Here is a 19,648-nt window from a genome sequence, read left to right on the forward strand (position 1 = left end):
GAGAATCTTGGTTTCTAATGTCATCAACTCGCTATCAAAAGTACTCATTTTCTTTCTCCTATGATACCTATAATAATTTCGGATTCAGCTGTGCCCATGGTGTATTGATTGTTAGGTAGCGTGAATATCACCCCTTACCCTATGACCTGCAAATTCTGTGAATTAATTTTTCTCTGCCTGCATTTCCTCACTTAAGGGAATTGCTATTCTCCTACTGCCTGTGACTTAGTGAATCTGTCAGTCAAGGGACTTGGCCTCTCCTTCTGTAGGAGTGGAAAAGAATGCCAGGCCACGAGGGAGTTAACGCTCCATGGATGAACTTTGGCCAGTGCAAGATAAGAGATAGGAAGAAATCAGCAAATAATCTTTCCCTTTCACCCCTCAGTGCACCATTCCAAGACATGGTAGGTTTGCATAACTTTTTAAGAAGACTCCTGTGTAACTAAGCAACCAAGTGTGTTTTCCTGAAGCTGCAGTGAGCCCAATAATGTACTGCCTTACATCTGTTTTCCTTCCTTCTCCTTGTCTCTAACTTTTATGCTTTGGGATTGTACCTCCCATTAAGACGCTACCATGAAACCTTTGTTTCTTGCTCTGTTCTCTAGGGAATCCAGACAAAGACAATTTCCCAGAATCTTCTACTTCAGAAGGGTAAAGAGCAGTGCTGGGGATTTATGTATTTAATAAGCACGCCAAGTGAGTCTATGATCAGGAAACTATGGCTGGCACTACCTTAAAGTATCCTCAGGCCTCAGATCTCGCATCAACAGAAAATGAGATGCCGAAACTGTGCAGAATTCAGAAGGGAATCCATCCCACAAACCCTTAAGATGTGGCCATGGAAGACAACAGACAAGGACGATTAGCACAGAGAACAGCCCAGAGGCAGCGAGAAGCACTGACCAAAGGACACTGTCTGCTGCTGAAGCAAAGAGCACTTGCTGCTCTTGTCTCACAGAGAGGTAATGTGTACTGTGAACCGGTGAGCACTTGCTGATGTTCTCTCTCTCTCCTGTTCCAAATGTGAATCTTTATTGAGTGTTCTTCTATCCCCCTTCCAACAGTTGGGTTTATTTGTTTATTCATTTTTTGAGAGTGTTATTTATGTTGTTGGACCATGGGGAGCCACATCTGGACCTAAATTAGAAGAATGCAGGGGCCGGCCTGGTGGTGTTGTGGTTAAGTTTGCATGCTCTGCTTCAGCGGCCCAGGTTTCATGGGTTTGGATCCTGGCCACAGACCTACTCACTGCTCGTCAAGCCATGCTGTGGTGGCATCGCACATACGAAAAACAGAGAAAGATTGGCACAGATGTTAGCTCATGGCCAATCTTCCTCACCAAAAAAGAAAAAAGAGAGAGAGAGGAAGAAGAAGAATGCAGCTAGCTCACAAGTGAAGGAAACCACCCTGCCACACACACACACCCTCCTGCAGCAGACAGGGCATGACTTGAGCTATTTCTCTTTGGGGAGGGGATGTTTTAGTTTGAGTCTCCCCAGAAGCATATTCTGAGACAAAGAATGGACAGCAAGTAGTTTATTTGAGAGATAAAGGAAAATGCTGGTAGGGGGAAGTGAGACGGAAAGTAAGGCAACAAATGTAGGGACCATTATCAAGCCAATTACCATTGTGAGCCAGTTACAACTGGAGCTTAATCCCGTGGGAAACTCTGGGAGCCAGTGTGGAACATGAACCACAGTGTTATTCTACTACAAGGAGTGAGGGACTTGGAAGAAAGGGAGCTACCAGAAAGGGAGAAACATTAATTCCCCTGCACTTCTGGCCTGCTGTGTAGGTGACAAAGTAGAGAACAATCAGGGAAAGTCCTTATGCAAAGAAGCACACATGCTGGCAGCTAGAAGTCAGGCCAGGATGCACTAAAAGTGGTGAGGATAAGGGAATTTGGGCAGGGCAATGACAACATCTGCTGCAAGAAGTGAGAGGGTTTCTTTTCAATTGGGAGCTACCTGTATTACCTTAAATGGGGGCATTTTTAAAGTTGTAGGCATGTGTGTGTGAGTGTTGGCCAGTCGAAGAAGTGAAATGCAGACAATTTCTGATTCTGCTTTTCAGAATCACCCGTCTCCCATTCCATATGATTCTGGAGAGACGGTCACTCAGAAGGCCTATCTTCCCTGTCACAATGCATACAAATAATGGAAGCAGGCCAATCATGTTAATTTCTTGTTGTAGACACTGTAGCTGCCCCAGTTAGATCTGATTTCCTGGCCAGTGCACCCATCCTCCAGTTCAAGTGAGTGTTGCTGCCAGAAGTTCACAGGTGTACTTTCTTCAGAGACTTGCCCTCAGCAGGAGGGGGCCAATTTACCACGGATGATATGCCCCCCGCCCCGGGGGCATTCCACATCTTAAAGCAGATATAAAAGACAGCTCCCTTGTCTCACAGGTAGTGGTGGGGGAGACAATTCTGCAGTGCAGTTCATGCTTTAGAGTCCCCCAGGAGATCAGGCTGAAGCTAGGCTGCAGCTGGACCCTCATCTTTACCTGGTTTCTTCCCAGGCCCTGTGCTGCTTCCCTCACTCCCTTATAGGTTTTTTCAATTAATCAGGTGCAGCTGAATCCCTGTCTCAGTCTCTTCTTCTGGGATGCCCAAACTAAGCTCCATTGAGTGGGACACAATGATGGATTGGCCCAGAGAAGACACATGGCCCTGACATAGCTAGAGCTTTTGGGGGCATTGATATGGACTCTGGGAAAAAGCAGATCTGTCTCTCTCTAAAGTTATAAGCTACATTTAAGAACATTGTAGTCAACATATATTTATTCCCTAACATATACTTCGCTTGACTTCTGGTAACAATACACTGATTTTGGAGGAAGGGGGGAAGGAACTGCTCCCTTCTCTTACCCTTCGTTCCTCTACTTTGGGTGGAGGTGACTTCTCTTTGAGTCCATAGGTGGGCATATGACCCACAGTGACCAGTGACATTCCTGTGGCCACAGAGATTGTTTGGTGTGGTCATGTGACCTAGTCAGAGCCATTGAAATATGGGATGGTTAAGAGAGAAAAACACACTTTTTTTCTCCTGGACTAAGAGCATCAGGATGAGGGGAACCCTGGTTGCTGGAGGTTGTCATGAGGAACCTGAGGGTAAGGCCAACACAGCAAAAGGCAGGATACTGTGGAGGGAGTGACATGAGTCCTAGCTGACATTATTGGAGCTCTTGGTTCAAGCTCCACTCAAAGACAGTCCTACCTTAGATTACAACCCTTCGATTTCACACTCTGATGAGTTCTCTTTTTTGTTTAAACCAGTTTTTGGGGGGCTTTATAACACAACCAAAACAGCTATGACAAATGCAATGACGGCAAACCTGTAGCTGCTGGAAAAATACATTGCTGCCATGTATAGAGACCCTGGGTGACAACGAAACCTACACATAAAAAAGAAAGAATTAAACTAAGAGATGTAGACAGAGAGAGTAAGCAATTGCTGTGGGCAATATTTAAGCACCAGGATCCCACCATTCCTGAAGCATATTGTTCCTTTGGGTTCTCAATTATTTGAACCAACAAATTCCCTTTTTTTTTTTTGCCTAAAAGAGTAAGAGTTAAGTTTTATCACTTTCAAAGGAAGAAGTTTTAACACAATGCCCTTTTCTCATTTTTCCTTTGAGTGATTTTATTTTTTCCTTATTGAGTTGAAGGCACTCTTTATATATCGTGGACATTGATCTTTAGTCCATTGTTTGCTGTAAATAATTTATTCCACTCCTCTACTTGTCTTTTACTTTATTTATGCTATTTCTCATTGTTGAGAAGGTTGTAATTTTATGGGGTCTAAATCAACAAGATTAACCTTTATTATTTTTAGATTATTAGATATGATTCTTTTGGTTGAAAGTGATGGAAATCCAACTCAATCTAGTTCAAATAAAAAGACAATTTATTGGCTAACAAAATTGGGAATTCTAGAGGTATTTGGTCCTCAGACACAACTAGAATCATAACTCCAACCATGTCCTTAGGACCATTTCTCTCTCAATCTATTGGTTCTCTGGACTTTTTTCCCATTGAAGCTCCCTTTATCTTGTTGGAAACATGGTCCATAGTCTTACACTTCATAGTTTCAAAGGAAGAGAGAAAGATTCTCCTGAAGGATTGGGCATAGGAATCCTACAAGAGTCTGCTAGCCTGTTATGGGCACTCTAACAAATATGTACTCTATATCCATTCCTGTGCCTGGTGGCTAGATCAGTCATTTCAAATTACTCTGAATGTGTTCCACACAGGTTGAAAGAGTTTTCTCATGGAAGAATGTAAGAAGGGAAAATCTGGTAAGCATACAGTAGCTACCATATTCATCTCTGCCTTTGGCGTCTTATTTATGAAAACCTTTCTTTCCTGAAATTATATTTGTATATATTTATACGTACAATCATGCACTGTATAACAACATCAGTCAATGATGGACCACATATAGACGGTGGTCCCATAAGATTAGTACCACATAGCCTGGGTGTTAGTAGGCTATACTGTCTAAGTTTATTTAAGTACGCTCTATTATGTTCACACAATGACGAGATCGCCTAACGACATACTTCTCAGAAGGTATACCCATTGTTAAGAGACACATGACTATGTATATACGTTTATACATATAAGTACATACAGACATACTTTGGAGTTATTACTGGTTTGGTTCCAGACTACCACAATGAAGTGAAGGTCACAATAAAGTGAGTCACATAACTTTTTTGGTTTCCCAGTGCATATAAAATTTATGTTTACATTATACTGTAGTCTATTGAGTGTGCAATAGCATTATGTCTAGAAAAACAATGTACATACCTTAATTAAAAATACTTTATGGCTAAAAAATGCTAACCATCATCTGAGTCTTCAGCAAATATAATATGTTTGCTGGTGGAGGGTGTTGCCTCAGTGTTGAAGGCTGCTGACTGATCAGGGTGGTGGTTGCTGAAGGTTGGGGTGGCTGTGGCAATTTCTTAAAATAAGACAACAAAGAAGTTTGATGCATTGATTGACTCTTCCTTTCACGAATGATTTCTCTGTAGCATGGAATGCTGTTTGGTAGCATTTTACCCATAGAAGAACTTGTTTCAAAATTGAACTCAATCCTCTCAAATCTTGCCGCTGCTTTATCAACTAAGTTTACATCATATTCTAAATCCTTTGTTGTCATTTCAACAATCTTCACAACATCTTCACTAGGAGTAGATTCCTTTTCAAGAAACCACTTTCTTTGCTCGGCCATAAGAAGCAGCTCCTCATCTGTTAAAACTTTATCATGAGGTTGCAGCAATTCAGTCACATCTTCAGGCTCCACTTCTAATTCTAGTTCTCTTGCTGCTTCCACCACATCTGCAGTTACTTCCTCCGATGAAGTCTTGAACCCCTCAAAGTCATCCATGAGGGTTGGAATCAACTTCTTCCAAATTTCTGTTAATGTTGATATTTTGACCTCTTCCCATAAATCATGAATGTTCTTAATGGCATCTAGAGTGGTGAATCCTTTCTAGAAGGTTTTCAATTTACTTTGCCTAGATCCGTCAGAAGAATCACAATCTATGGCAGCTATAGCCTTACAAAATGTATTTCTTAAATAAGAAGACTTGAAAGCTGAAATTACTCCTTGATCCATGGGCTTCATAATGGATGTTGTGTTAGCAGGCATGAAAACAACATTAATCTCTATGTGCCTCTCCATCAGAGCTCTTGGGTGCATTGTCAATGAGCAGTAATATTTTGAAAGGAATCTTTTTTTCTGAGCAATAGGTCTCAAGAGTGGGTTTAAAATTTTCAATAAACCTCGTTTCAAAACAGATGCGCTGTTATTAGGCTTTGTTGTTCCATTTACAGAGCACAGGCAAAGTAGATTTAGCATAATTCTTAAAAGCCCTAGGATTTTCAGAATGGTAAATGAGCCTTGTCTTCAACTTAAAGTCACCAGCTTCATTAGCCCCTAACAAGAGAGTCAGCCTGTCCTTTGAAGCTTTGACGCTAGGCATTGACTTCTCCTCCTCTCCAGCTATGAAAGTCCTAAATAGCATCTTCTTCCAATACGAGGCTGTTCCAAAACAAGGCTTCTTCCAAGACAATAAAAATCTGCTGTGTAGTGTGGCCACCTTCATTCATTATCTTAGCTAGATCTTCTCGAAAACTTGCTGTAGCTTCTACATCAGTACTTGCTGCTTCACCTCGCACTTTGGTGTTATGGGGATGACTTCTTTCCTTAAACTTCATGAACCAACCTCTGCTAACTTCACACTTTTCTTCTGCAGCTTCCTCACCTCTCTCAGCCTTCATAGAATTGAAGAGAGTTAGAGTCTCGCTCTGGATTAGGCTTTGGCCTAAAGGAGTGTTATTGCTGGTTTAATCTTCTATCCAGACCACTAAAACTTTCTCCGTATCAGCCATAAGGCTGTGATAAGACTTTCTTATGATTCGTGTGTTCACTGGAGCAGCACTTTTAATTTTATTCAAGAACTTTTCCTTTGCATTCACAACTTGGCTAACTTTTTGACTCAAGAGGCCTAGCTTTTGGCCTGTCTTGGCTTTCGACGTGCCTTCTCCACTAAACGTAATCATTTTTAGCTTTTGATTTAAAGTGAGAGACATGCAGGGAGCTGGCCCCGTGGCCAAGTGGTTAAGTTCTCACGCTTCGCTGCAGGCGGCCCAGTGTTTCGTTGGTTCAAATCCTGGGCGCGGACATGGCACTGCTCGTCAAACCACGCTGAGGCAGCGTCCCACATGCCACAACTAGAAGGACCCACAACAAAGAATATACAACTATGTACTGGGGGGGTTTGGGGAGAAAAAGGAGAAAATAAAATATTTAAAAATAAATAAATAAAGTGAGAGACATGCAACTCTTTCTTTCACTTGAACACTTAGAGGACATTGTAGGGTTATTAATTGGCCTAATTTCAATATTGTTGTGTCTCAGGGACTAGGGAGGCCCGACAAGAGGGAGAGAGACAGGAGATCAACTGGTTGGTGGAGCAGTCAGAACACACACAACATTCATCCGTTAAGTTCATCATCTTATATGGGTGCGGTTTGTGGAGCCTCAACATATTTACAATAGTAACATCAAAGATCACTGATCACAGATCAGCATAACAAATATAATAATAATGAAAAAGTTTGAAATAGGGAGAGAATTACCAAAACGTGACACAAAGACAGAAAGTGAGTAAATACTGCTGGGAAAATGGTGCCAATAGATTTGCTTGATGCGGGGTTGCCACAAACCGTCACCTTGTAAAAAACACAATATCTGTGAAGTACAATAAACTGAAGCACAATAAAAGGGAGGTATGCCTGCATACATATCTGTATATATGTAAATACATATATTTTGTATATATACTAATCCTCTCATATTTTTGCTTTTAAAAAATTTTATACAGTCATGCATCAATTAATGATAGGAATATGTTCTGAAAAATGTGTTGTTAGGTAATTTTGTCATTATGCAAACATTATAGAGTGTACTTACATAAACCTAGATGGTACAGCCTACTAACAGCTAGGCTATATGGTGCTAATCTTAAGGGACTACCATCATATTTGATCTGTCATTGAACAGAATGTCGTCATGGGGCACATGACTATATTTTCATTTTAGTTCTATATTCCATCTGGGATGTATTTCTATTTATGGCATGAAGTAGAAATCTAACTTAATTTTTTTGCATTGTAAGACCATTTTCCCAAAACTACATATTGGATAGTCTATCTTTTCCCCACCAGTTGGAAATGCCACATTCGTTACAAACTCATGACTATGTTTATGTGGATCTGTTTCTTAATTATACATCGCTCCATTGATCTGGTCTTCTTTTCCTCTAACAACTCCATATTGTTTAAATAACAGTTAACTTCATTGGGAAGCCCCGCTTTTTACTTGATCCTAAACTTTTTCTAACAGGTGTGTTTTTGGCTGTGGCTCTCTTTGCTCCTGTTCTCCATTATTCTGATTCTATCCATTTTTCTTTGTTTATTCAATAATCTTAAATTTTATTTAAAATTGTTAATTTTTACCAAAGCAACAAATGAAAATAGTTGAAAAAGTAAAATAGCATCACAAAGCTCACAATGAAAAACAGACCTTCCCTTCCTGATCCCACCCAACCTCAGTGCTGAGATTATTTCTCCTGGTATTTATATCCATATTTCTAACAAACAGGCTTAGAGTGCTGATTTTTGACTTTGTAATAAGTTAGCAAATTAATTAGAAAAAAGAGAGAAAGAACGACAGAAAGACAGGAAAGAAAGAAAGAAAAAGAAAGCAAGAAAGAAAAAGTAAGAAAGAAAGAGAAAGAAACAAACAGGCAAACAGGCCCACTGATCTATTTTGTCTGTCCTGTCAGTTTCTGAGAGAAGTACCTTAAAACTCTCACCGCGATCGTGGATATATCTATTTCTCCTTCTAGTTCTGTCAGTGTGGCTTTTCATATTGAGGACCATATTGTTAGGTGCCTACAAATTTAGAATTATTATATCATCCTGACAAATTGAATATTTTACCATTATGAAGAGTTTCTCTTTATTTCTAGAAGTTCTGTTTGCCTTAAAGTCTATTTTGTCTGGGCTGCTGGCCCCATGGCCGAGTGGTTGAGTTCGTGCCGCTCTGCTTCGGCGGCTCAGGGTTTTGCCAGTTAGAATCCTGGGCACAGACATGGCACTGCTCATCGGGCCATGCTGAGGCGACATCCCACATGCCACAACTAGAAGGACCCACAACTAAAAATACACAACTAGGGGCTGGCCCAGTGGCACAGAGGTTAAGTTCACATGTTCCACTTCTCAGTGGCCCGGGGTTCGCTGGTTCGAATCCTGGGTGCGGACATGGCACTGCTTGGCATGCCATGCCGTGGTAGGCATCCCACGTATAAAGAAGAGGAAGATGGGCACGGATGTTAGCTCGGGGCCAGGCTTCCTCAGCAAAAAAGAAGAGGACTGGCAGTAGTTAGCTCAGGGCTAATCTTCCTCAACAAAAAAAAAAAAAAAAAGAAAAAAGAAAAGAAAGAAAGAGAAAAAAAAGAAAAAGAAAAATACACAACTATGTACCTGGGGACTTTGAGGAAAAAAAGGAAAAATAAAATCTTTAAAAAGAAAAAACGTCTATTTTGTCTGATATGAATATAGCTACACCAACTTTCTTTTGGTTAGTGTTTGTATGGTATGTATTTGCCATTCTTTTACATCAAACTTTTCTCAGTCTTTCCCTTTTTTCATGATCTTTATCTTTGTGAAGAATACTGGCTAGGTACTTTGTAGAATGTCTCTTAATTTGGGTTTTCCTGATGTTTTCCTCATGGCTAGACTGGGGTTATGGGATTTGGGGAACAGCACAAAGGTGAAGTGTCCTTCTTCTTTTTTTTTTTTTTTTTTTTTTTGAGGAAGATTAGCCCTGAGCTAACATCTGCTGCCAATCCTCCTCTTTTTGCTGAGGAAGACTGGCCCTGAGCTAACATCCGATGAGCAGTGGTAAGTCTGTGCCCAGGAATCGAACCAGTGAAAACCTGGGCATCCAAAGCAGAGCGTGCAAACTTAACCTCTTGGCCATGGGGCCGGCCCCTATGTTTTTAAAATTCATTCATTGTGCTGAGTTCCTGATGAGACCTTTCCAAACAGAAACTTGTGAACTTCAATTTTGGGAAATTGGATTATCTCCTTGAAAATTTCCTCCCTCCATTTTCTCATCTTCTCTCTCTCTCTCTTTCTCTCTCTGAGTCTATCTCTGTGTCTCTGTGTCTGTCTTGCTGTCTCTGTCTCTCCGTCTTCCTCTGAACTTAACTGGTATTTCAAGAGTGTGCTGGTTTGGTGCCTATTTGCTCAGAAATCCACCCCCTGCCTGCCCCTCACAGGGGCCTGGCCCTCATAGCTTCTCAAGCTCCCTTGGCCTCTGGGAAGTACTGGCAGAGGACTGGAAGGTGGGAAGAGTTTCCTCAAGTTCCTTTTTTCTGTCTGTTAGCAGCTTTCCATGTTAGGTGACCTATTACCCTGTGTCCCCATGCATATGAACTGGAGCTTTGTGTTGGCAGGTGGAGTTTAATGATTGTGGCCTTATAACAGTGGATGGGCAAGGACCTGGAAGTTTCATTGGGTGACTCCCCCAAATGTCGGTTTCTGTAGGTATTTTTCTCGGAGCTGATCAATTTCTCTAGTGAAGGCTCCTCCTGTCCTTGACCTGGTGGGAAGAAGCATATATATGTGTGAGTGGAAGGGAGAGAGTGAGTAATGGTGGAATCTGCCTAGCTCAGAGCAGGGGATGATGCCAGGATCTCCATTCGGAACACAGTCTTCACTCACTTCCCCAGTGTCCAGGCCAACAGCCTCACCTTCAGCTGTGCCTGATCTCTCTATGCGAAGAGCTTTGGGGTCCAACCTTTCCAGATAGCAAACTCTAGTTTCCTGTCCTGGTGGGGGAGGACCAAGATTTTCAACTATGTCCTCCATTTCCAACAGGAGCCCTCCCTCCTGACATCAGAGCCATGTGATCTTTCCAGTCTCAGAGCCTTTCTGGGGTACTGAAGAACAAATTGCTTTTCCTCTTATTGGTTCACCTCCATCTACTTGGCACAACTGAGAAAACTGAAAGCAATGTTAAAGCAAAATTCTGAAACCAAGAGATTGTGAGCACTTATCAAAATTTTATCTAACTTGTTAAGGAGGGAATCAACAGGTAGAGAAAAAAGCTGGTTTGACGGTGCTTGAAATACAGAGGGGTGTGTGTGTGTGTGTGTGTGTGTGTGTGTGTGTGTGTACAGACAAACAGAGTTAGAGTTAATGAAAAGGAATTCCAAAGACAATTTACTAGGTAAGTTTTAAGACTGATTAACTTCCTACAAGGCAATAAAATCCTTGAATTTAACTACACAATCAGGCTATAAAACCATAGAGCCTGTTGATTTCTAAAGTTAAACTGTAACTATGTAGGACCGTAAAACTGTGTTCTTTAGATAGCTGTGGGTCAATTCGATACATCATGGCAATAGAATTACATTCCTTAGGGCACAAGGTTCCGCTTTCATCTCAACAGTTTGAAAACGTGTTTCCTTGAGATTTCTGGAAGCAAACAATTCTAATTTTGCTTTTTCACAGTCTGGAATCATTTTCTCTTTCTCCCCACGTCAGGTAAGAATATCTAACATATTATTGACATCACTAGCCCAGTCTTGCCTGTCTCAGTGCCTGTTCTTTTTTTGTCCTTGTAGGGTTTGTGCTTTTTTTTTTTTTTTTTAATCTAATTTACTGTTATTCTAGTGAGGTTTGGGGAGGAATCAGGCATAAATGCTTGAGCGCAATTGCCTTTTTTTGACCACATGTTTCTTTCTGCCTTTTATCTTCTGGGGCTTTCTTAGTATACCTAGCCTCTCAGTTTTTCAGTTTCCTCATGCTGCTATAGACATTTATTTTCCCTCTTTCACTTCTTTTCTGGATTTCACGGGGAGTTTTCAGCAGGAATGATAGTGTGTATTCATGTGTTCTATTCATCATCTTGATCTGGACCTTTAACTGATCATATTAATGTTTGGTTCCAAATATGAAAGAGCTCTGCACCTGTGGAAATTGATAAAAGAAATCTTAACCAAGTTGAGTCAGGAAGGCCTGCAGGGGGCGCTCTCACTACCTATCACACATTGTCAATCACACCAAGCAGGAAGAGAGAGAAGCTTGCATCTCCCACAGGAAGTAAAACTGCTCTGCTATTGAAGGAAGATTTCTCTCCCCACCTGGCAACAGCCCAGCCAATGAGAAATGCCAGGGCTCAGCCAATGAGAAGCTGCTGCCACCTTGAACTATTTTTCCCCAAAGGACTTTTGTTTAGAACAGCCCTTCCCTGCTTCCCATTTTTCTCTACAAAAGCAACTCCCTTCCTTTCTTTTCTGTATTTGCCTATGGTTTGCTATAGCATGCACATCCTGAATTGCAATTCTTTTGGCTATTCCCGAATAAACTTGTTTTGAGGATAAAATAACAGGTGAATTTGCTTTTTACGTTGACACACCTTTGGGGATTCAAGCCAATGGCTCTCATTATTCAGAAAAACATTGCTGTAATGTTCTGAGAACTAGTAGTTACCTTGTTTCTCAACCTCTCCTCTTCTTACTCGTCCCTCTCCTGCCCTGGAAGACAGATTTGCATTTGCTGGTGTCTGGCCTTGCTTGACTCAGAGGAGTAGCCTTTTCAAGTTTTAGGTGTATTGCCATGTGGGGAGGTAGAAAGGAAAGCTCTTCTTCGTAGAAGAATGCCAATTAGTCAAAGTAGAAGGAATGATAGAAATGGGGGGAAAATCATCATTTTACAAACATTCTAGTACTAATTGATTCAGATAAGAATCATCAATGAAAGAAAAAACCATTAGGCTGAAAAGGATTAGGAAAAAGGATATTTGAAAGCTCAGAAAGTATCACCCTAAGAATATTCTGTAATTGCAAAGAGGAAGAGGTACCTTTACATGGAGAGGTCTGATGGTCCCCATCTAGACCTAGCGATTACTCTTAGCATCATTACTAATGTAAGTAATGTAAGTAATGTAATCATTACTAATGTAATGGACATGCCATCACTTAATATTTCTATCAAAATTCTGGACCCAGATTTATTTTTAAGAAAAACAGGTCAAATCAGGGAGAGTCCTGTGCATTATGACATCATAGCGATTTTAAACTCTATCGCTTATTTAGTGGACATGATCAACACTTTGAAACTTTCAGTTCCCTTCTACCACAGCCCCCCTTACATTCTAACAGTGACCAGGAAAGACTCCTGTGTAGTCCTCTCAGAACTCTCTAGTCTCCCTCTGAAAGTGCCATCAGCCAGGCCTCTGCTGTATGAAAACCGTGAGCAGGGGCTCTGCCCCGTTTCTTTTGTCTTTATGAAGTCTGTCCAGTGCCACCGTCACTCTATGCTGAAGCTGCTCTAATATACCTTGAGGCTACTTTCTTGCATGATGGTCCCAAAGGGACCACTTTGGACTTCCAGCATTTTATCAAGATTTTATGTGACAACCACTCACTTTCCACTCTCAGCCTTTCTCTCCTTAGAACTGAGAAATGGGTCCATGGTGGCCAGAGGAAAATGGCTTAGTCAGTACTGTCTTGCCAGACTTGCTCTCTGGGTCCCAGGCTTCTCATTCCAGTGACCTGCCCAGTCAGCCAGCTCACTCTGAACTCTTTCATCAGCCCACTTGACACCTCAGAGTATTATAACACAGGGAAATCTTCCCAAAGAGGACCCAGAGACCTGTGGGTGGAATGGCTGCCAAAGCAGAAGAGGGGGAGATAAGAGATTTAGGGAGCAACAGCTTCCCTTTTCCTCACTTCTCCTCTTCGTTCCTCCAGCAGGAGCTTCCCCTGTTTCTGGGATCTCTTGGACAGGGCTTCCTGCAGACCTCCTGCCCCCCTCACTTATCCAAACTGTACCCTTCCCCTTTGTCTACATTAATGATAGCACAATAAGCACATTTTTCTCCATCTTGATTTTTTCATTTAATGATATTTTTTGAAGATCATTGCATATCAATATCTGTAGATATTCCTCATTCATCTTTTTTTTTTTTTTTTCAAAGATTTTATTTTTTTCCTTTTTCTCCCCAAAGCCTCCCGGTACATAGTTGTATATTCTCCGTTATGGGTCCTTCTAGTTGTGGCATGTGGGACGCTGCCTCAGCATGGTTTGACGAGCAGTGCCATGTCCGCGCCCAGGATTCGAACCAACGAAACACTGGGCCGCCTGCAGCGGAGCGCGCGAACTTAACCACTCGGCCACGGGGCCAGCCCCTCCTCATTCATCTTTTTGACTACATAGTATTTTATTGTAAGAGTGTAACATTATTTATTTAGAATGTCTCCTATTGATGGACATTTAGATTGTTTTCAATTTTATTGGTGTTACAAACAATGCAGCAATAGGTGTTACAATGAAAATCTTTTGATCAGTGAGGATTGTGTTTGGCTGAAGGTAAAAGAAAATTCAACTTAAAAGAGCTTAATCAAATAGGATGTGTTTTCCTCTTACAGAAAGGAGTCCAGTGGAAGGAATTCTAGGACAAGGACAGTTGCTCAATACCATCTTCAGGGAGCCAGGCTCCTTCTACTCTTTCTGCCTTCTTGGCGTGTGGCTTTCATCCTCATGTTCACAAGATGGCTGCTGTTCCTCCAGGCATTGCTTCTGTATTTCAGGCCAGAAAAGGGGCAAAGGGTAGAGGGTAAAGAGCCAGAAGGCATGTCCATGGGTTCTCTCCTTCTCAAAGAACTTTCCTTAAAGTCCAACCAATGTCTTTTGCTTATATTTCATTGGCCAGACCTGGACCATGTGGCTATCCTGGGTGCAAGATGATAGGTTTTTATTGGCATATTGACACCATGAACAAAATCAAGATTCTTTTATAAGGAAGAAAAGGAAAATGGATATTGGCGGACAGTTAGCAGTATCTGCTGCATACATATGCTGCAGGACATATGTAATTTCACACATGTGAAAAAGCCTGTGGGAAATTTCTGGGTTAAAAGATACGCCCAGTGTATATATTTGTGATTTTTTTAGATTTTGTCAAATTGTCCTCCATAGAAGTGGTACCAATTTTCAGATTACCGGCAAATATAAGAGTGCCTGCTGTTTTAACTTTGCTAACTTTAGCAAAAATTAAATTTTAATTTACATTTCTCTTATTATGAAGGATGTTGAACATATTTTCTGTGTATAGTTTGTTCATATCCTGTGTCTTTGACTTTTATATCTATCTTCTCTTTTCTAATTATACTTCAGATTTTTAAAAATTTAAATTATTGGTTATAATGGATGTTGTAACCCCGGTGGCCTAGTGGTTAAGTGCAGCGTGCTCCACTTTGGCAGCCTGGGTCCAATTCCCAGGCACAGGCCTACACCACTATGTTAATGGCCATGCTGTGCTGGTGGCCCACAAACTAAAAAATGGAGGGAGGGGCCATCCTGGTGGCACAGCGGTTAAGTGTGCACATTCTGCTTCAGCGGCCTACGGTTCACTGGTTTGGATCCCAGGTGTTGACATGGCACCACTTGGCAAGCATGCTGTGGTAGTCGTCCCACATATAAAGTAGAGGAAGATGGGCATGGATGTTAGCTCAGGGCCAGTCTTCTTCAGCAAAAAGAGGAGGATTGGCAGCAGATGTTAGCTCAGGGCTAATCTTCCTCAGAAAAAAAAAAAATGGAGGAAGATTGGCATGGATGTTAGCTCAGGGTGAATCTTTCTTAGCAAAAGAATAAATAAATAAATCTCATCAAATGCCTTTTCAACATCTGTGGACATGATCAGATGTTTCTTCTTCTTTGTATTATTAATGTGGTGAATTATATTAAGAAATTTCCTAGTATTTAATCATCCTTATATATTTTAAACTTGCCTTTGTTGTGTCATTCTTTGATTTATGGCTGACCTCTTTTTTTTTTTTAAAGATTTTATTTTTCCTTTTTCTCCCAAAGCCCCCTGGTACATAGTTGTGTATTTTTTTTTTTTTTTTGAGGAAGATTAGCCCTGAGCTAACATCTGCTGCCAATCCTCCTCTTTTTGCTGAGGAAGACTGGCCCTGAGCTAACATCCGTGCCCATCTTCCTCTACTTTATACATGGGACGCCTACCACAGCATGGCTTTTGCCAAGAAGTGCCATGTCTATACCCGGGATCCGACTCAGGGAACCCCAGGCCGCCTAAGCGGAACATGCACACTTAAGCACTGAGCCACCAGGCCGGCCCCCATAGTTGTGTATTTTCAGTTGTGGGTCCTTCTAGTTGTGGCATGTGGGATGCTGCCTCAACATGGCCTGATGAGTGGTGCCATGTCCGCACCCAGGATTTGAACTGGAGAAACCCTGGGCCGCTGAAGCAGAGCGTGCAAACTTAATCACTTGGCCACGGGGCCGGCCCCTGTGGCTGACTTTTTTAACCACTTTTTTTACTGTGATAAAATATACATAACAGAAAATTTGTCAATTTTGAGTGTGCAGCTCAGTGACATTAAGTATATTTACATTGTTGTGCAACCCTCCCCACCATCCATCTGCAGAATATTCTCATCTTCCCCAACTGAAACTCTGTACCTATTGAAGAATAATTCCTCTTCTCCCTCCTCCCCAGCCCCTGGCAACCACCATTTTACTATGAATTTGACTACTCTAGGTACCTCATATAAGTGGAATCATACAGTATTTGTTTTTTTGTGACTGGCTTATTTCACTTAGCATAATGTCTTCAAGATTCATCCATGTTGTAGCATGTGTCAGAATTTCCTTCCTTTTTAAGACTGAATAATATTCCATTGTTGTGTAAGGACCTTTATGTGCAGCTCAAAGTACCCATGTCATAGATTAGGTTCTCTGATATCAGATGCTGAGATGGAGTTTGGGGTGCAAGGCACTTATTACGGATAAGAGGAGACAGAAGCCAGACTGGGCTGAGGAAGAAGTCGAACTGTGATGCAGGCCCAGTGAAGCTTCAACCAGCCTGCCAGGGAGTTTTTGAGTGAGTATTGCCCACTAGAGTGTCCCACCTTGGACCAAAATAGCCAGGCCTTTCCACCTCCACCTGACCCAGTCATTGCACAGAGGCTGCCTTGGGAAGGGCATGACCTTCAAGAGCTGCCTCTCTGCATCCGAGGCAGACCCTGAAGGAGCTTACAGCTGGAGGCTGGCTGCTGACCACACTCTCTGCAGCTAGGCAGAAAATCCTCCTCTGAAGGCGTATCTGGGCAGCACATCTTCATGTCTACCAGAATTCATCCATCCTATTGGGGCAGTGAGGATTTGATTTATTGCGGGAAATAAGCAAAAAGGAATTTTGTTTTTCAGCTTTGGACATTCACAATCGAGTTTTGCTGCAAATCATCAGGCTCCAAAGCAAAGCGTTGTCAAAGGGGAAATAATTTTCTAAATACCTTTAGCTCCCATTTGACATATCAAGAGCATCAGATTGGAGCATTTCTTCCATAGTATGCTTTCAAAACCTAGGCCTTGGCCTCAGAGTACTATGGAGAAGAAAAGGAGGGAGAGGAACGCTACGGAGTGCATGAGCCCTAGTTTCCCTGTTCTAGACTTGAGCCTGGAGAAAAAGAGACAGTTTGAGAATTTAACTAGGCTTCAAGGGCAGGAGGAATCATTCCATTTCATATGTGGGGTTCTGGAAGGAGGCCATCATGTAAAAGAGCAATGCTTGAACCCGCTTGAACCTGGTGAAGAGCAACGTGTAGAGGCCCGAGCAGGGACACAGCTTTCCTTGGACTCGTCACGATTGCCATGATCCCTGCATGGAGCAAATGCTAGCTGAGAGCCAGTGGGTCTGTCATGGGACAGCGGGGGCTGCTAGGTGGACTGGCCGCCATAGACAGGGACAGAGGAGATAGGACAGAAACTCAGAGGTGTCCAAAAGGCCAGCAAAAGCCAACGAGAGGCTAAGTCAGCAGACCCAGCTCAAACTGAGAAAGAGAATGGATCTCATCAGCTGTGAATGTCAACAGGTGGGAGGTAGACACATAAGTCCACCTCCCCTTGGTCATCCAGATGTCCCTTTGAAAATGAGATGGGTGCAAAAACCTAAGAATCTGAACATTTATTCCTAAAAGAGTCTTTTAGTCATGCTTCTACTGTATAACAAACACTCCCCAAACACAGTGACTTTTAACAGCAAGCTTTTTCCTTACTCATAGGTTTGAAGTTCAGTTGCAGCTCTGCTGGCTTCAACTGGGATCAACTGGACTGGGATCCAGGCCATGAGTAGGATTCAAGTCTGTTCCACAGTTCTCCTCATTCTGGGACCAGTGGCTACTGTGACATGCTCTTCTCATGACAGAGGACAGGATTACAAAAGACCAATCCAAACCACACCCACATTTAAAACCTCTGCTCATGTCACATCCACTAACATTCCATTGGCCAATATAAGTCTCACAGCCGAGTCCAAAGTCAATGAGGCAGGAATGAATAATGAATATCAGGGAGGGAGTGAAGAATTGGGAACAATAATCACATCTACTGCAGGGACTAGGCATTACCTAAAAAGACCATCCAGATTGTTATATTAGACTGAGGTTGCTGGACAGGACAGAAACTTCACTTTTTCCTGCTACCCAATAGATAGGGATTTGTCTTGGGTCAAGTTCCCTAGAGGCAGAGTATGAGATGGGGATGATTGTGTACATAGTTTACGGAGAAAGTGCTTTCAGGGGAAACATGTCAGGAGGTGAGACAAGGATAGGAAAGAGGAGGGAAGAAATCAGGAACGAAAAATGTTTATCAGAGAGGGAGTGAAGAATGTGGTCTCAGCTGGAGTCTAGTCTCAGTCTGATCCCGCAGGGGAGCTGTGGAGTGGGGATTGTATCACAGAGATACTCCTCTTGAGGCAAGAGCTAGGCTTTTTTACCCCTATGTCAGTAAATCATTGGTTGTCTCTCTCTCTCCTTAGGAGGGGTATAACTTCCCAGGCATTTCTTCGTGAGGTGGAGTGGTAGGCCCGAGGCAATCCTCTGAAGAAGGGAGCAGCTGTAATCTGAGATCAACAAAATCTCACAGCAGCTGGGGGTCAGGTGCAAGGACGAGGTTAAGGGAATCTGGGAGGGGCACCAACAGCATCTAATAAATGGTTCATGAAAGATCATCACAAAATAAAATAACCGTATTTTCTTTACATACCCATAGCAAATACTGCTGTTTCTTTCCTAATATCCATTCTCCCCTGCTTCCTTTACAAAAATGCAAAACCGAGATAATTTAGCTCATCTAGAATAAAAATTACATTTCTCAGACTCCCTTCTAACTAGGCATGCCCATATAACTACGTTCTGGACACCAGATGAAGGGAGACGGTTATGTGGAAGCTTACAGGAAGCTGCCTTAAGAGACAGCTGGTGTCACCCTCTGCTCCTTCTTCTTTGTCCTTTTCTCCATTCTGCCAGCTTGAATACATCTGTGATGAATGGATCAGGAACAGAAATCTAGCACTGTGAGGTGGCCTAGGGAATGAAGGCCAGCAGAACCCCAAGTTAGAAAGGACCCTGGTTTGTGAGATCACTGTGACCCACAGCCACCACACTTTCAACATAGGGAGGTATAATCTTCTACCCAGGTCAAACTACTGTTAATTAACTTTCACAGGGTGAAACTTATTCACAGGTTAGTGTAATCCTAATCAATCCAACATCCAAGCCAGATTGAAAATGAATTTGAGAACCTACTGCCTACATTCCACCAAAGCACCCTCCAGCAAGATGGTGCCCATTTATACTCCATTCAGCAGACATTGGAGTGTTCATTTCTCCAAACTGGTTATTATTGTTTTTGTGATGGGTTAATCTAAAAAGCAAAAAGCAATCTTGTTGTTTCAATTTTCCTTTTCCACATTTCTGACCAGGTTGAACACATTTTCATCTTTTTTGGGGGCCATTTGTATTTCTTTCTTTGTGAATTGCCTGTTTGTATCATTTGTCCATTTTCTGTGGGGATGTTTATATTTTTATAGTGACTTAGAGGTGCTTATTTATTTGAAATATATATATACACTGATAAAAATAAAGGCTAATGTAATAAATACCTGGTACCAATCACCCAAATGAACAAATGTTGATATTTTGTCATATTTGAATCAAACCTTCTTTTAAAGAAATAAAACATTGTAGATGAAAA

General features: G+C 41.9%; 1 long non-coding RNA gene across 1 annotated transcript; it reads left to right on the top strand.

Moving 5' to 3' along the window:
- Positions 1-474: 474 nt before the first annotated feature.
- On the top strand, positions 475-19,648 carry LOC139078036 (uncharacterized). The gene is made up of 3 exons (XR_011530743.1): positions 475-962; positions 16,362-16,496; positions 17,677-19,648. It is a non-coding gene; the product is annotated as an uncharacterized lncRNA (long non-coding RNA).

This window comes from Equus przewalskii, chromosome 21, assembly GCF_037783145.1.
Source record: "Equus przewalskii isolate Varuska chromosome 21, EquPr2, whole genome shotgun sequence".
NCBI lineage: Eukaryota > Metazoa > Chordata > Mammalia > Perissodactyla > Equidae > Equus > Equus przewalskii.